Source organism: Odocoileus virginianus, chromosome 13, assembly GCF_023699985.2.
Source record: "Odocoileus virginianus isolate 20LAN1187 ecotype Illinois chromosome 13, Ovbor_1.2, whole genome shotgun sequence".
Lineage (NCBI taxonomy): Eukaryota > Metazoa > Chordata > Mammalia > Artiodactyla > Cervidae > Odocoileus > Odocoileus virginianus.
This window is the reverse complement of record NC_069686.1, coordinates 18,599,214-18,616,966: the sequence shown is the minus strand read 5'-3', so window position 1 is coordinate 18,616,966 and position 17,753 is coordinate 18,599,214. Positions and strand designations below refer to the sequence as shown.

The 17,753-nt window shown below is 38.5% G+C and overlaps 2 pseudogenes; both read right to left on the bottom strand.

Annotated features, from left to right (window-relative positions):
• Positions 1-12,123: 12,123 nt before the first annotated feature.
• On the bottom strand, positions 12,124-17,048 carry LOC139038016 (structural maintenance of chromosomes protein 6-like; annotated as a pseudogene).
• LOC110138885 (eukaryotic translation initiation factor 3 subunit M pseudogene) lies at positions 12,859-13,967 on the bottom strand (annotated as a pseudogene).
• Positions 17,049-17,753: the final 705 nt, after the last annotated feature.

Below are 17,753 nucleotides of genomic sequence, written 5' to 3'. Positions count from 1 at the left end.
AGGTATCCCATGCTCTCAGATTGGGAGAATTAATATGGTCATTAAAATGACCATACTACCCAAAGCACTCTACAGACTGTGAGGCTGTCACGGCTAACGCCATGACAGGCAGCCTAGATTAGGAGTAGGCCTGGTTTCCCGGGGTAACATAATTATCAGGCCTCCTGGAGCTAGCCAATCAACATATGCCTAGCAAGAAAAAAGGGAACCTATCAGGGGAAAGCTGAAAGCCCCACGTTGGGCCAACAAAAATTGCCTTGCAACTGTGTAACCAATCCGCTTGCGCCAACTACCTGCTGCTTCTTTTTGACCTAATAAATACCCGAGAGAACTGGGGCTTGGGGCCTTTCGTCCTCACACCCTTGGTGAGGGCGGGAGGCCCTGGCTCGAGTCAGTAATAAATTCCCCTATTCCAAGTTGCATTGTTTCGAGGAGTCTTCTTTCCCGACCGGGGACTCGGACTACAGGCAGAACAGAACACAGACTTTATGTGATCCCTATCAAAATATCTGGGACATATTTCACATAGGGCAAATAATCCTAAAATAATGTGGAACCACAAAAGACCCAGAATTGCCAGAGCAATCCTGAAGAAAAGAAAGCTAGAGGCTTAACTAACTCTCGGGCTTCACATTATACTACAAAGCTACGGTTTTCAAAACAGCATTCTATTGGCACAAAAACAGACATAAGGATCAATGGAACAGAATAAATAGCCCAGAAATAAACCCACACACCCATGGCCAATTAATCTACAACAAAGGAGGCAAGAAAATGCAATGTAGAAAAAAGTCTCTTCAGCAAGTGGTGTTGGGAGAACTGGACAGCTACACATAAATCAATGAAATTAGAAAACTTCCTCACACCATCTACAAAAATAAATTCAACCTGGTTTAAAGACCTAAATATAAGATGTGACACCATAAAACTTTTAGAAAAACATAGGCAAAACGTTCTCAGACATAATTCATAGCAATATTGTCCCAAGGCAATAGAAATAAAAGCAAAAATAAACAAGTGGGACCTAATCAATTTAAAAGCTTTTGCACAGTGAGGGAAACCATCAAAAAAGAAAACACGAAAAGGCAACCTACAGAATGGAGAAAATATTTGCAATGATCCAATTGATAGGTTAATATTCAAAATACACACAGCTCATACAAGTCTGTATCAGAAAACCCAATCAAGACATGGGCAGAAGACCTAAATAGACATTTCTCCGAAGAAGACATCCAGGTGGCCAATAGGCACATGAATAGATGCTTAACATCCCTAGTTATTAGAGAAATGCAAATCAAAACCACAACGAGGTATCGCCTCACACCTGTCATAATGGCTATTATTTAAAAAGTCTACAAATAATAAATGCTGGAGAGAGAGTGAAGAAAAGTTAACTCTCCTATACTGTTGGTGAGTATGTAGATTGGTGTAGCCACTATGGAAAGCAATATAGAGGTCCTTAAAAAACTAAAATAGAGTTACCATATGATTCAGCAGTCTTGCTCCTGGGCATATACCTGGAAAAGATGAAAACTCTTAATTTGTGAGGAGTATCCCAGTGTTCATAGCAGCACTATTTACACTAACAAGACATCAACGGACAGTTGGTTTAAGAAGATACAGGAAACATACAATGGAATACTACTCAGCCATAAAAAAGAATGGAATACTGCCTTTTGCAGCAACATGGATAGACCTAGAGGATATCATACTAAGTAAAGTAACTCCAACAGAGAAAGACAAATATGCAATATCCCTTATATGTGGAATCTAAAAAATAATACAAATGAATCTATAAACAAAACACATAGACTTATAAACAAGCTTATGGTCACCAAAGGGAAGAAGGGGATTAGGAGTATGGGATTAATACATACAAACTGCTGCTGCTGCTGCTGCTAAGTCACTTCAGTCATGTCCAACTCTGTGTGACCCCATAAACGGCAGCCTGCCAGGCTCCCCCGTCCCTGGGATTCTCCAGGCAAGAACACTGGAGTGGGTTGCTGTTACCTTCTCCAATGCATGAAAGTGAAAGTGAAATTGCTCAGTCGTGTCCGACTCTGAGCGACCCCATGAACTGCAACCCACCAGGCTCCTCCGTCCATGGGATTTTCCACGCAAGAGTGCTGGAGTGGGTTGCCATTGCCTTCTCCAACATACACACTACTACACATAAAATCAATAAACAACAAGGATTTATTGTACCACACAGGGAACTATATTCAAAATCTTGGAATAATATATCAGGGAAAATAATCTGAAAAAAAAAAGATATCTGTAACTGAATCACATTGCTGTACACCTGAAACCAGACACTCGAACCAGACATGGAACAACTGACTGGTTTAAAATTGGTCAAGAAGTGTGACAAGGCTATATATTGTCACCTTGCTTATTTAACTTACATGCAGAGCGCATGTGCATGCTAAGTCACTTCAGTCATGTCTGGCTCAGTGTGACCCTCTGGTTTCCTGCCAGGCTCCTCTGTCCATGTGATTCTCCAGGCAAGAATACTGGAGTGAATTGCCATGCTCTTCTCCAGGGGATCTTCCTGACCCAGGGATTGAACCCAGATCTCCTGCACTGCAGGCAGATTCTTTACTGTCTGAGACACCAGGGAAGCCCTATAGCAGAACACATCTTGTGAAATGCTGGACTGGATGAAAATCACAGGCTAGAATAAAGACAGCTGGAAGAAATATCAGCAGCATCAAATATGCAGATGATGCCACTCTAATTGCAGAAAGCAAAGAGGAACTGAAGAGCCTCTTGATGAAAGTGAAAGAGGGAGAGTGAAAAAGTTGGCTTGAAACTCAACATTCAAAAAACTAAGATTGTGCTCACTTCCGCAGCACATATACTAAGAAACTAAGATCATGGCATCTTGTCCCACCACTTCATGGCAAATAGAAGGGAAAAAGTGGAAGCAGTGACAGATTTTATTTTCTTGGGTTCCAAAATCACTGCAGACACCGATTGAAACCATGAAATTAAAAGACACTTGCTCCTTAGAAGGAAAGTTATGACAAAACTAGACAGTGTATTAGAAAACAGAGACATCATTTTGCTGACAAAGATCTGTGTAGTCAAAGCGGTGGGTTTTTTTCCAGTAGTCATGTACGGATGTAAGAGTTGGACCATAAGAAAGACTGAGTGCTGAAGAATTGATCCTTTTGAACTGTGGTGCTGAAGAAGACTCTTGAGAGTCCCTTGAACTGCAAGAAGATCCAACCAGTCAATCCTAAAGAAAATCAACCCTGAATATTCATTGGAGGGATTGATGCTGATGCTGAAGCTCCAATATTTTGGCCACCCGATGTGAAGAACTGACTCATTGGAAAAGACCCTCATGCTGGGAAAGATTGAAGGCAAAAGGAGAAAGGGGTGGCAGAGGATGAGATAGTTGTATAGCATTACTGACTCAATGGACATAAATTTGAGCAAATTCTGGGAGATAGTGAAGGACAGAGGAGGCTGGTATGTGCAATCCATGGGGGTCACAAAGAGTCAGATACAACTTGGTGACTGAACAACAACAACACCTGAAACTAACACAATATTATAAATCAACTATAGTTTTTAAAATGTAATTTCTGTGGACAAAAATGAAAAAAATTAATCTGCAGACTCATGACTGCTTTCCAGCAGTTCATGGGTTTACCTACCAAGGGCCAACTCTTTCTAAACCTCATTTTGTCAGCTATGTGTGTTACTGTCATTATATAATTTATTAAATTAATCCATGAAACATGAGAATTAAAAAGGAAAGTTTGGTTTTGCTATTAAAAAGGTTATATACTTTCAAAAGACTTGCTATAATCAGGTCACTAAAAATTACTGTCAAATAAGGAGTGGATTAAGTAGCTGTGAAAGACTGAGAGATGTCTTAGCTTTGGGTTTCCCTCAAAAATAGAGCTTGGGGCTTCCCAGGTGGCTCAGTGATAAAGAATTTGCCTGCTAGTGCAGCAGATGGGTTCAATCCCTTATCAGGGATGTTCCCACATGCTACAGAACAACTAAGTCTGTGCACCACAACTACTGAAGCCCATGATCTAGAGCCCATGTTCCACAACAAGAAAAGCACTGCAATGAGAAGCCTTTGCACCGCAACTAGAGAAAAGTTGACACAGTGATGAAGACCCAGCTCAGCCAAAAATAACTAAATAAATGTTTTAAAAAACAGAGCTTGAAACAAAGCTTATGTGCTGCTTCTGTGATAAGGAGTGACATCCCTGCAGGAATGAGGGGTAGGAGGAATGAAGGAGACACAGAAAGAAACCTAATATCAAGCTGGCTAAGTGCAACTAAATGCTTAATCTCATGAATCAACTTCTGAGAAGCCACAGAAACCCCTGAGGCAGTATGTGAGGGACAAGATGGGGGAAAATGGATAATAATTTATCCTCCCAATTCTTATCATCTGCTACTCTTCAAAGCTCACACTCAGCACATCATTCCCATGAGTTTCCAGACTGCACAAGGCTGAGTTCACTTTGACATCAACGGGCAGGAAGCAAGGGAACTCAGAGCAACATGATATGAGTGAGGTTGTTAGGCAGGTTGTGCCAGCACAAAGTTTGCATGAGTCCATCCACACAGAATGGTGATGGTGGTAGTGGCTGGAACAAGAGAGGAGTGAGGCCACGAGAATCTGATTTTGTACGGAGTGTCTTGCTAAAGGGGGAATTGAAAAAAATGGAAGGATTCTGAACTCAGATTTCTCCACGTGTGTCTCTGAGTTCTGGTCTGCTTTAAAAATACCATTTCTGGAATTTGAGTCAGTTGTAGTGAGGTGTGGAACCTAAAGCCCGTTACACAGAGTGAAGTAACTCAGAAAGAGAAAAATATCATATATTAGCACACATATTTGGAATCTAGAAAAACAGTACTGATTAACCTATTTACAGAGAAGAAATAGAGACACAGACAAGACTTGTGGACACAGCAGGGGAAGGAGAGGCCAGGAGAAATTGAGAAAGTAGCATTGACATGTATACACTATTTGTGTACAATAAATAACTAGCAGGAAGCTGCTACATAACACAGGGAGCCCATGGATGACATAGAAGGATGGAATGGGGAAGGAGGGAGGCTCGAGAGGGAGGGGATATATGTATAATTATGACTGATTTGTGTTGATGAATGGCAGAGACCACCACCACATTGTAAAGCAATTGTCCTCCAATAAAAAATAAATAAATAAAAATACCAATTCTGGAAATGATATCTGTGAGTGTGGTCTATGTCAGAAAGATAACAGAGAACACCAATTAGTAAAGTCAAACCTAAAGGAAACTTCTTGGCCTTATATAAAAGATAGTTAAATGAATGTGTACCCTTTTATGTTTTAAGTTGGAATAAAATGTTTACAAATTGTGTATATATCTTTATACAATGACTTCCTTTTTAATTAACAGACCAGTCTTCCTCAATAATGTCAGATTACTGAACTTATTTATTCTTTCTAAAAGATTAAGCCTTGATTAATTTTAAATTAATTTATTTAATTTAATTAGGATTGAGCTTCGGATAGTTCTTTGATTCTTACAGTTAGGAGATACTGATTTTTTTTTAAATTGAAGTACCATTGATTGAAATTGTTGTGTTAGTTTCAGGTGTATAGCAAATTGATTAGTTACACATATATATTCTTTTTCAGATTCTTTTCCATTACAGGTTATTATAAGATACTCAGTATAGTTCCCTGTGTAGCACAAACGATATTGATCTTTTGATAACAGTTCTATTATGCTATAATTCACATACTATGAAATACACTCTTTGAGGGACTTCCCCTGTGGTCCACTGGCTAAGACTCCATGCTCCCAATGCAGAGGGCCCAGGTTCAATCCCTGGTCTGGAAACTAGATCCTGCACGCCATACAACTAAACCCTAATGCAGCCAAATAATCTTTTTAAAAAATCACTCTTTGAAAGTGTACAAGTCAGTGATTTTTAGTATATTTACAAAATTGTGCAACCATTATCACTATGTAATTCAAGAACATTTACATCACTCCAAAGAGAAGCTCTGTCTACATTTGCAGTAATTCTCGTTCTCTCTTTTACCCAGTCCCTGATGATTATTGCTCTACTTTCTGTCTCCATGGAGTTGCCTGTTCTGGACTCTAATAGGTAACGGCAAAATAGTGCCTGTGATAGAGGCTTATATGACTTTCTGAGCAATTATTAACTTTTTCTGTCTCAGAATCTATCTTAGAATTTTGGTAATCTGTTATGATAAATAACTGTTACCCATTTTAAACTTAGTAGACTACACAGACGTGTCTAAAAATGCTTTTGAGTCATTGCAGGGACGTGCCTGCTAAATAAGGACTGAAACATTTAGATACACCAACTTTTGTGGCTATCTACTAAGTTTGATCATTGAACTCATTAGGTGCTCTGTCTTCAAAGAACAGCATTGTTAATTGTGCTTTTACCTGCTAGAAGAAACGTATGTCGGACCAGGAAGTGTAGTTAGTAATAAAATGTCCATGTCAATGACTAATAAAATTACATACAGATTAATGAAATAAGACTTTGTGTATCTGCTGATATTAATCTAAAAGTCTAATGAAGGGAAATGCTATATCTAGGTGAATTCAAGAGTGAATGTTCACTGACAGTCATTCTAATAAATGGTATCATTTGGGAAATAGTACTACAGTTAATACCTAGGACATTTACTCACCTTTGAAGTTTTCAAAAATATTTTGGTGATCCAAGGAGAATCAACAGATTAAATATTAGGAAGGAGGAGAATTTGCCAAGTTCTCTTTTTTTTTTTAGCAGCAAAATAGTATGGACTCACAAAAGAGGAGTAGGGAATGTCCATAACGGAGTAGGATCCAAGGTGTTGGAAGCAGCTGGAAATGCCCCATTTGGGATAGGACTGTGTTAGTATATGACTGAAGAGAATAAACCTGGGAATCACAGTTCACTGAAGCTCCTGGGCCTCAAAGTCCTCATCACAAAGGAAGAACTTATTTTGAAGTGGTTTCTGAAGGTGTCTCTCCCAAGTTTGGGTCTGTATTTCAAGAAAGGAGTCTAGATCTCAGCATCACTTATATGTGTTGTAAGAGGGTAACCACCTCCCTGTCCCACTGCAGGCACAAAAGTTTAAAAATGTTCAAAAGTAAGAAGTAAATCTCTCATCCACATTCCGAGTCTGTTTCTGGGCAGTCTCTTTCTAATCTGTATCTTTTAAGTTTGAAGCTACAATCAGCATGGAATTGATTTTTGCTTATGGTGTGAGATGGCAGGGTGTCTCTTTTCTTTCCCTTTTCATAGGAAAATCTAATGCATCACCACTTTTGCAGTGACACCTTTGTCATAAATCAGGTGTCTGTATATGGACTCTAGTCCATTCTGTGATCTATTTGTCAGTGTTTTCACCAATATCATACTGTATTAATTAGATTTACATCTTAATATTCAGTAGAGTTTGTCCTCACACATTTTTCTCAGGAGTGCATGGTTATTCTTGACCCTTGACATATTCTTTATCCCTCCACTTCAGAAAAAGTGAAAGTCACTCAATCATGTCTGACTCTTTGTGACCCCATGGACACATACAGTCCATGGAACTCTCTGGGCCAGAATACTGGAGTGGGTAGCCTTTCCCTTCTCCAGGAGGTCTTCCCAACCTAGGGATTGAAACCAGGTCTCCAGCATTGCAGGCAGATTCCTTACCAGCTGAGGCACCAGGGAAGCCCAAGAATACTGGAGTGAGTAGCCTACCCCTTCTCCAGTGGATCTTCTTGACCCGGAATCAAACTGGGGTCTCCTGCACTGCAGGTGGATTCTTTACCAACTGAGCTATCAGGGGAGCCCATTCCACTTTAGAATCTACCTGTCAATTCCATAAAAATTAACTGATTGCAATTTTGATTGGGACTACATTGACTCTACAGATAAACCCAGGGAGGAATGACATCTTTACTAATTTGAATCTTCTAATACATCAACAGAGTATATCTCTCCATTTATTTAGATCATTTTCAATTTCTCTAAAAATGTTTTTAGGTTTTCTGTATAGAGGCATTCCACATCTTTCTTTAGATTTATTGTAGGTGATTGGTATGTTTTAATCCTATTGTAAATGGTTTGATGCTCAACAAGGACAATTTCATTGACTTTTGCATGGAAATCTGTATCCTGTAAATTTGTTAACTCACCTAATAATTCTTTTTATCTAGTTATTTTTACTTTTGGCTGTGCTGAGTGTTCACCGCTGTGTGCTGGCTTTTCTCCAGTTGTGGAGACCAGGGGTCATTCTTTATTGCAGTGCATGGGTTTCAGCAGTTTTGGCTCCCAAACTGTAGAGTGCTGGCTCAACAGTTGTGGCACTCAGGCTTAGTTGTTCTGCAGCATGTGGGATCTTCCCCGACCATGGATTGAACCTGTGCCTCCTGCATTGGCAGGTAGATTCTTAACCACTAGAGCACCAGGAAAGCCCTCACCTAATAATTCTAGTATCAATCTGTGGATTTAATTTTCTAAGAATGCAAAGGATTCAATTTTATTTCATCTACCTTTAACCCTGTTATCTATTTTTCTTGCCTTATTGTATTAGGTAGGACTTTCAGTATATTCCTTGTTTCAGAGTGAAATATTTCACTATTAAGTACTGTTTCCTGTAGTTTCGTTTTTCCATAAATGTGTACTTACATGCTGAGTTGCTTTAGTTGTGTCCAACTCTGTGTGACCCTGTGGACTGTAGCCCACCAGGCTCCTCTGTCCATGGGCTTCTCCAGTCAAGAATACTAGAGTGGGTTTTCATGCCCTCACCAGGGGATCTTCCCGACCCAGGGATCGAACCCGCATCTCCTGCGACTCCTGCATTGTAGGTGGATTCTTTATCACTGAGACACCAAGGAAGTCCCTTTTTGTTGGGGTCCTTTAATGGACCGGAACCTGGTGGTCCGGAGTCGACGATAAGAAAGTGAAAGAAGGAAAGAGGCTAATATTCCCTGGGTTATGCAGCCAGCCTCCACGTTCCAGGGAATCAGCCAGAAAGAGAGAGAGAGAGAACATGGGGACCCAAGTCTCTGGTGGAACAAGGGTGCTTGATTGAATTCTGTGTGAGTATATACGTCGTATTACAAGGTAGCTTCTTCAGATAAAGATAAAAAAACCAGACTTTACAAGTTACCGAGCAAACGGAGTAATAGAGGCCATAAGGCCAAAAGGCAATCCATACGAAAAGAGGGTCGTGAATAACCCCTTTCACCAAATGGAAAAGCTAATGAAGGAGATCCTATGCAAGCATCCCACCTCTAAGATCTCAGTCCTGGGAGTGGCTTGCCAACTCCTCTCGCTCCTGACAGGAACTGATAAGGAACAGAGGGCTCAAGAGAGATAGGAAACAGCACACAGGAATCCTACTGTTAAACATTCCCTGACACCTTTTCCATAAATACCCTGTAACAGTTTAAAGATGTTTCCTTCTATCTACAGTTTGCTAAGAGTTTTTTTTTTATGACTACATATAGAATTTTATCAATGCTTACATTATTAAAATAATCATAAACTTTCCTCATTTCTCCTGTTAACATGGTGAATGGCATTGATTAATCTTTTATGCTGAAACAGTCATATTCCTGAAATAGAGTCAACTTGGTTGTGATATATCTTTTTATATTTTGCTGGATTCAGTTAGTTTGTTTAATAAAAACCTTAACTTCTAGGTAGGGTATATTAATTTGCAGTATCCCAATGTTTTTGTTCCAACAAGTAGAAAATAAAATGGATAAATTGCAAGTTTATATTTGTAAAGCTATCAGAGAGTTGAGGAGCAATGAGGAGTGGGTAAACTAAAATTCTGCCACAGTAAGAATCCATCCTAGGTGAACTAGTGATTGTCTTTCTTCCCCCTCTTGTAGGCTTGATTTAGGCAGGGAGACTGTACTAGAAGAAAAAGAAGCCAGCAGAATTTTTGACAGTCACACAGAGCTGGTGTGACCAATTAGAAACCAGAAAAGCCCAAAGGCAAGGCTAATTTTCCCCCTGAGACATTTCCTGAGGGTGATGTGAGGCTGGGCGCTGGTCAGAAAGGGAGGTTTTCATCTCCATTGTCTTGTGGTGCTTAGGGGAAAAAAATCCTACTAGGGGAAAAAATCCTACTAGAGGCTTTCACAGATTCACAACTAGGCTCTCCCTCAGGTTTACGTCCGTGGGTGTGTAGCTTGCTGTGTTTAGTCATCAGTCGTGTCTGACTCTTTGCAACCCTTTGGACTGTAGCCCACAAGGCTCCGCTCTCCATGGGATTTCCCAGGCAAGAATACCGAAGTGGGGTGCCATTTCTTTCTCTAGGGAATCTTCCCGACCCAAGAAAGAACCCCTGTCTCCTGTGTCTCCTGCTGAGCCAGTGGGGAAGCTCAGTAAGATTGCTAAATGCTGCCATAACAGACTACCACAGACTGGGTAGTCTAGAAAAGTTTATTTTCTCGCAATTCTGGAAGCTAGATGTCCAAGATCAAAGTGTTAGCAGGGTTAGTTTTTTATAATGTCTATTTCCTTGGCTTATGGATGGTGGTCTCCCTGTGTCTCCACACGGTCTTCTTTCTGTGTGTGTGTCTGTGTCCTAATCTCTTCTTATAAGGACATCCATCACTTTGCATTAGGGCTCACCCTGATGAACTCAATTTAACCTCTTTGAAGACCCTCTCTCCAAATGTGGTCACATGCTGATGACTGAGGTTTAGGACTCAGCATAAGAATTTGTGGTGAGTGGTCGGGTGGGGCGGGGGAGGCACAATTTAGTCTCTAACAATGGGGTTGGATACTGAAGAGCTAAATTCAAACATCTGAAGGACAGAGCTACAGGGCTGAGGAAACAGAGATTATACAAACTCTCAGTTAAAAGCTCTGAATCAATTCAATCACTGATTGGATTGAGGTGATCTGTTCTTTAATCTTTCTGCCTAAGGAAGATATCAGCTGGAGCCTTCTTTTGTATACAAAGCCTATCATATAATAAAAGACTATTGGACATGTAAAGAAGGAAAAGGTGACCAATGACAAAGACAAAATACTAATAACAGAAGCAAACCCTTCCTTTCATTGAGAAGGTTTTAAGTTGCAGATGCAATTTCGGTTATTGAATTACCTGGTTTCTTCTTGTATCAGTTTTGGAGAACTGGGCCTTACTAGAAATTTGTTCCTTTCATCTAATTTTTCAAAGTTATAAAGTCTCATAATATCCTTTTGAGATCTTTTAATATCTAAAAGATTTGTAATAATGGTAAGCGCAGGTAAAGCACCAAATAGTTCAGTTTGCAGCTGATCCAAGCTGTGATAAGATGAGATGTTTTCTGTTTTTTCCTGTTCACTCTCATAAGAAGTTTATTACTGTCATTAGCTTTTTTCAAAGAACTATCTTTTAGCTGGGGCTTCCCAGGTGGCATTAGTGGTAAAGAACCAGCCTGCCAATGCAGGAGACATAAGAGATGCAGGTTCTAACCTTGGGTCAGGAAGATTCCCTGGAGGAGGGCATGGCAACCCACTCCAGTATTGTTGCCTGGAGAATGCCATGGACAGAGGAGCCTGGTGGGTTACAGTTCCTAGCATTGCAAAGAGTCGGACACAACTGAAGTGACTTACCACACAGCACACATCTTTTAGCTGTGCTAATTTTTTCCATCAAAGTTATGTTTTTATTGCATGAATTTCTGCTTTTATCTTCATTTTATCCTTCTTCCACTTTCTTTGCATTTTATTTCTGCTATTTTTCTTTCTTTTTTTGTTTCCAGGTGCTCAAACTTTTAATTCTTACAAAATATCATAGAAATGAACCCAAACTAAACAGATATGTACATGAATGTATGTACAAATTTTTACTTCTGAAAAAAAAATTTTAAATAGGCAGTCAAAAAAAAGGATTTAAAACCAATACTATGAAATTGATTTTTGTAAAGTAATTTTAATTTGCTGATTATAGTGGGTTTTCTAGACTTATTTATATATTTTATTCTGGTCAGATGCATAAAAGAGTTTTTTATTTTAGAATATCTTTGGTTTCATTTTACTTCATCAAATAGTGCTGAATTTTTTTCCCTTTGCAAATCTTTCAACATTAGGACACGGCATCTAAGTTACAAATCAACTTTTGTCTAGTTTCTATTGAGTCACAGGTGAGAAAGCCAATGTGATTTATCCTCTTTCAGGATCAGACATTCAAAGAATTCTCATCAGTTCACTTGACAGACCTGAGCTTGTGCTTTGAGGGGTAAGCAAGATAAATCTATACACTGGGAATCTGCTGTCTTGAATATCATATTCATTATGTTCTTTGGTTAACCGTATCATGTAGAACATCAGACTCGTCCAGGCATCTGAAAGGAGATTCAGCAATGGACCACAGGGAAAGAATGAAAAAAGCCATGGGAAAAATAAAAACAAGAACATTCACCTCTAGATAAGGCCTTCCTCTTATTGAAAGGAACTTTGTTTCTCTCCCCAGGAGGAACTGATACAGTAACAGCGTCATTCTTGTGGACAAAATTCATTTTTCCATAAATAGGCTGGCTGAGATAAGATGTCAAAGTACAATTTGTATTGCAAAGACCTTCTAAATTATTGATGTGCTTTGTATCTATGAGTTTTTGTTTCTTCTAGTAATTTAATAAGCCTTTCAAAAGTCCTTACGTTATTACCTAGATCAAGATATGTTTCTTGTGCTCCTCAGTACTGCCTCATTATTTCCTCTTGATCTCCAAAACTAGCATGTTCAGCCTGTATCTTTGGTCTTAATCTATTCATTTCTTTGTCTAAACTTTTTTTTTTCAGATTTCACCCTATGTTTTACTATGATTTAGATTTTCCAAAAAGAACAAAATTATGCAGAGTAAAAATTCAGGTGTCAGAAAGACTCAAAAGGCTGTTTTTCATTTTGTTCAAGTTTTGTTTCCAGGCACTGTGTCATAAAGTTGTTGCCATTGTTGTTTTCCAAATGTCCAATGTGTGCTATGACTGACAACTACTTTTCTCTGGGTTTGATCAATTTTGTAGTAAATCATTTTAGTTCTTACCGCATGAATAACAAATGCTTCAACATCTTCAGCTCCAATTTGAAGTTCTTGTTGCATTGTGTCAAAAGAAATTTCTTTATTTTCCACTGCCATTCCCATAAAAGTAAGCAGTCTCATTTTTGCCATATTCTGTTCATGTAGTAGGCCAACTGAATCAATGAAGTCTTTATTATTCTGATGAAATGACATATGATGCCAATTTAGCGCTCACAAAAATGGTTAAAAGATCATGCATAAGCTCGCCTTCCAAAAACTTGACTGGTTTTAAAGTAAAAAGATGATCAGAAAGGAGCGCATTTGGATCTTTCAATGATTGCACAATACACCTGTGGGCATCAGCTCGAGCCTGGGAAGCATTGTCCTCCATGTAACTGCCTAATAATTCCACCAAAACTTCAGATGCGTCTTCACTTCTTACAAGCCACAAGGGCCTCATAATGTAGTCTTAAAAGGGTGTGTGTTTTTTTAAGTAGTGAGGTTCCAGTCAGAAATCCATTTTCTAACTTGATCCAGCTAATTTGGAATATACTGGATGGCCCCACAAAAGGCTACCACTTTAGTGAGGCTGTATATCTTATAGGAGTATTCTCACCCATCCCATGGAAAAGATTGCTTAGCAGCTGTAGTCTCAGAGATGGACGTTCACCTTCCTGAAAACTGACCAGTTTCTCACGCAGGCTTTGAATCAGAGCTTCCTGCTTATCTGGTTCCAGGATCAACAGGAGGGATAACGCTGCTGTTCATCACACTTTCAAGGACTTTATCATCTTCCTTCAGACATACATCACAGGCTTCAATAATCTGAGCTAAACCTACATGAAGTCCACCTTCAGAATTCTCTTCTGAAATTTCAGCTCCTTTAGATTTCAAATAAGCGAGAAGCTCAGCAACCTGATCTTCCTTGTTGATGTCGATGAGCGCAGGGACATTCATGGTGAAGCCTCGCGCACCATGGACATTCCGCTCGCTAACCATGACGACCGCTAAACTTTTTTTCTTCTATTTCCTCTGGGCAGATTTATCTTCTTTCTTGTGACATTTTCTTCTCTAGTTCTTTTTCTTTCCCATATAGTTTTCACTTATTTTTATTTAAAGTATCCAGGGGACTTCCCTGGCGGTCCAGTGGTTGAGTTTGTTTTCCAGTGCAGGGGATGTGGGGTCAATCCCTGGCCAGGGAGCTAAAAATCTCACATACCTTGAGGCCAAAAAACCAAAATGTAAAACAGAAGCCGATATTGTAACAAATTCAATAAAAACTTTCAAAATAATCCACATTGAAAAAAACCTTAAAAAACATTTAAAGTATCCAAACATTCTTTTTGTTTTGCTTCACAGTGCCCTTTCTGTTGTTTTTGGTTAGCCACTTCAGAATCAGCAAGGTTTAATTCATCTTTAAGTGGATCTGCTACTGATCAATTTTCAGTTTAATTACAACATACTTGTTTTCTGTTTCTTATTTCAGACTTTTAAGAGGCTCCATGCTTTTTGTTGTTGTTCCATATTTTTCTCAAAAATTTTCATTTTCATTTTATTTTCTTGAACCTCATCTTCTAAGGTCTCAGCATCCTCAGACTAGGATTCTTTTATATTCTCAAGTTCCCACATTTTAGAAATAGTTTTTCTTAATTTCATCTTAACACTTTGTAACATAGCTGGCAGCTTCTAAGAAAATTTTCATTGTGTTTAATATATTCTTCAAGAATAGACAAATGTTGCTGAAAATTTGTTATCTGGGCTTATGTATTTTTCAACCTTCTTCTCTAAGTCAGTTTGAAATAAATCCACATTTCTGCTTGGAAACTCAAGTCTTATTTCAGGTAAATATAACATCCCACAAAGACTTGATCACCATCAGCAGTAAAAGCTACAATTCTTGGGTAGCTTTGGGACTGCATTACTGCACAAGCTACACAATTATTTTTGATTAGCAGCACTGTCTCTATGTCTCTCATGTCAGTTAGGCTATTTGTAACAACTGCATTTCCTGTTTCTAAAGCTGTCAGAACTGTTGGAAACTGGATGATAAGCAGCTCTAACACTATACATCTTATTCCAAAACTCAGAAACTATTATCTGTGGCTGTGAGGTCCCTAATGAATAAAACCTTTTCATCCGTGCCTGAAGCATTCTTTCCTCAGCATGATTATGGCAACAATAGGCTTGCAGAAGTCCTTTTAAGCAAGATTCAATAGCCAGAGAACGCTTAGTGTCCCAAAGATGAATGAGAGAGCCTGAAGAGCCTGCAGGTTTATAGGTAAAATGTTCACATCAATAAGCATCATCTCTCGCTTCAAGAAGGGTTGGAACATGAGGGCCAAATCCTTTTAGTCAACCGTTATTACTTTCTTTCAGTTGCCTCTGATTATATAGTTCAGTATATACTTCACATCTCATTCTTCTCCCTAAATTCTGGTATGTTTCCTTTGGCTTGCTGAAACTGTTCAATATCTTGATTGACTGAACTTTGAACCTATAAGGCCTTTATACTCTTTTCTGATATATATAATTTTTATTCAAATATAGTTGATTTAAAATGCTGTATTAGGTTTTATATCCACTTTTTTTTTTAGCTTCTTTTCCCATATAAGTCATTTTGGGGTTTGGGGAAGAATTCTGTGTGTCGTGCAGTAGGTCCTTATTAGTTATCTATTTTATATATAGCAGTGTATATATATTGATCTCGATCTTCCAGTTTATCCCTCCTCCATTTCCCCCCAATAACCATAAATATGTTTTCTACATCTGTGACTCTATTTCTGTTTTGTAAATGAGCTCACTTGTACCATTTTTTTAGATTCCTCATATAAGCAATGTCATATGATATTTGTCTTTCTCTGTCTGATCTACTTGACTCAGTATGACTAGGTTACATTCTTTTTTAACCTAGGTAATTTTTTTGCCTTTCAGCTCAAGTTGCAAAGATTGATTGTACCTTTTTTTTCAGTTCTTCAATTCTTTTGAAAAGCTGCTCATCATCTTTCTTTAATGTTCTATACGGATTTGGATTTTTTTTAGGAAATGGTTGTATAAAACTTCAGTTTCATTATAGGCTCTTTTCGTAACAGTAACTCTATCTGCTTGCAATACCATACATTCTGGTGTTCATGCAATTGTCTCCTCACTAATCTTTTCTGTTTTATCTTGAATATCCTTGTATTTTTTTTCTGCTTCATTAAGTTTGACCTGCTGTTCTTCATTTTCCTGTCAAGTCCATCAGCAGGATCTTCTCCAATTTTTATATTATCTCTCATAGCATTCCATTGTTTTCCTGTTTCATTGACCACTGCCCAAGCCATTTCATGTTTCAAGTATCTTAAATTAGCCTTCAATGTACTTAAACCAGCAGTACTTTGAAAACATTCTTCTTTCTCCAAATACTGGTGGTTCAGTTCAATAAATTACTCTTCCTTGATCTATCTACTCCTTGTTCTTTCTTTTGTTTCCATAATGTATAAATGACCTTCCTTCATCTGCTCAAGTTAGGTTGCTCTCATGGAGAATTTATATTTGTTTCCCTCAATGTAGACAGCTATAACTGGTTGCTCATCTCTTGTGTTAAAATGAAACGAGATTATCCACCTGTATGTTGAAATGATCAAGAACTGCAATCAGCTCTTCTTTCCTGGTAGAAGCCGTGGTTCATGTTTCACTTTTTAGTTTATAAGACTGACTTTCTGTCCATGATGCTGGGATGTCACACAGCTAGAGTCACCAAACACATTTGGCATCACCTCCACTGTTTCTTAATGTTATTGAGATAACTGCTGAGTTCCATTGTTGCCAACAATAAAGTTGCTATTAGAACCAAATTTAAAGGGTCTAAATATCACACGACACTTGAAGTTTCTTAGCTGAATACTCTCAATTATCCTAATTTCTGCTGCAAAGTAGAAGTGTCATTAGTGGGAGAAACTGTACATTCATCTTCCTCACTTTATGTAAATCCTCCAACTCTTGTCTCAGTCTTTTAGCATTTTTAAGAGAGAAGAAATTTTCTTCCTCTCTCTAGGCCATCAAGTCTCAGACAAGTCAAAGTGTCCTCAAGGAACCAATCAGAGGGACTGTCATGGTGCAACCAGATATGAAGGCCACCCTGAGGATGTTTGGGCTTTGCCTGGCCACCTGTGGCCCACGATGAACCACGTGCCTGCTACACGGTGCTCTGCACCTGCCTCTGCTGTTTTTCTAATCTCGTGAGAGATTTTTAGATCATAAGTTTTTCCATCTTCCTTCTTTCCTAATATGTGCATTTTATATGCTGTAAATATCCCTCTCAACATGGCTTTTACTGCATCTCACAACTTGTGACAGGTGGTATTTTCAGTGTTACTCCGTTTAAAATATTTTCTAGCATCCTTAATGATTTTTTTGTTTGAATAATGGACTATTTAGAGATGTGTTTCTTAATTTAAAAATATGTGAATTTTCTACTGATAATTTTATTTCTAGCTTAATTCTACTATGGTCAGAGAATATGCTCCAGTATTATTTCACTTTGAAATTTGTTGAGACTTTCGTTGTGGTCCAGCATTTGATCAGTTTTGCTTTAATTGTCCATGTATACTTGAAAAGTTCTACTTCCCCTGGAATTTGCCTATTCATTCCTGGTACTTTCTTGTGGCTTGTTTATCTTAGTGGTGATTTCCTTTAGTTTCTTTTCTGAAATATTAAACTGTGAAGTATAACATGCATTGTGGGGGAAAAAAACATAATTCAAAA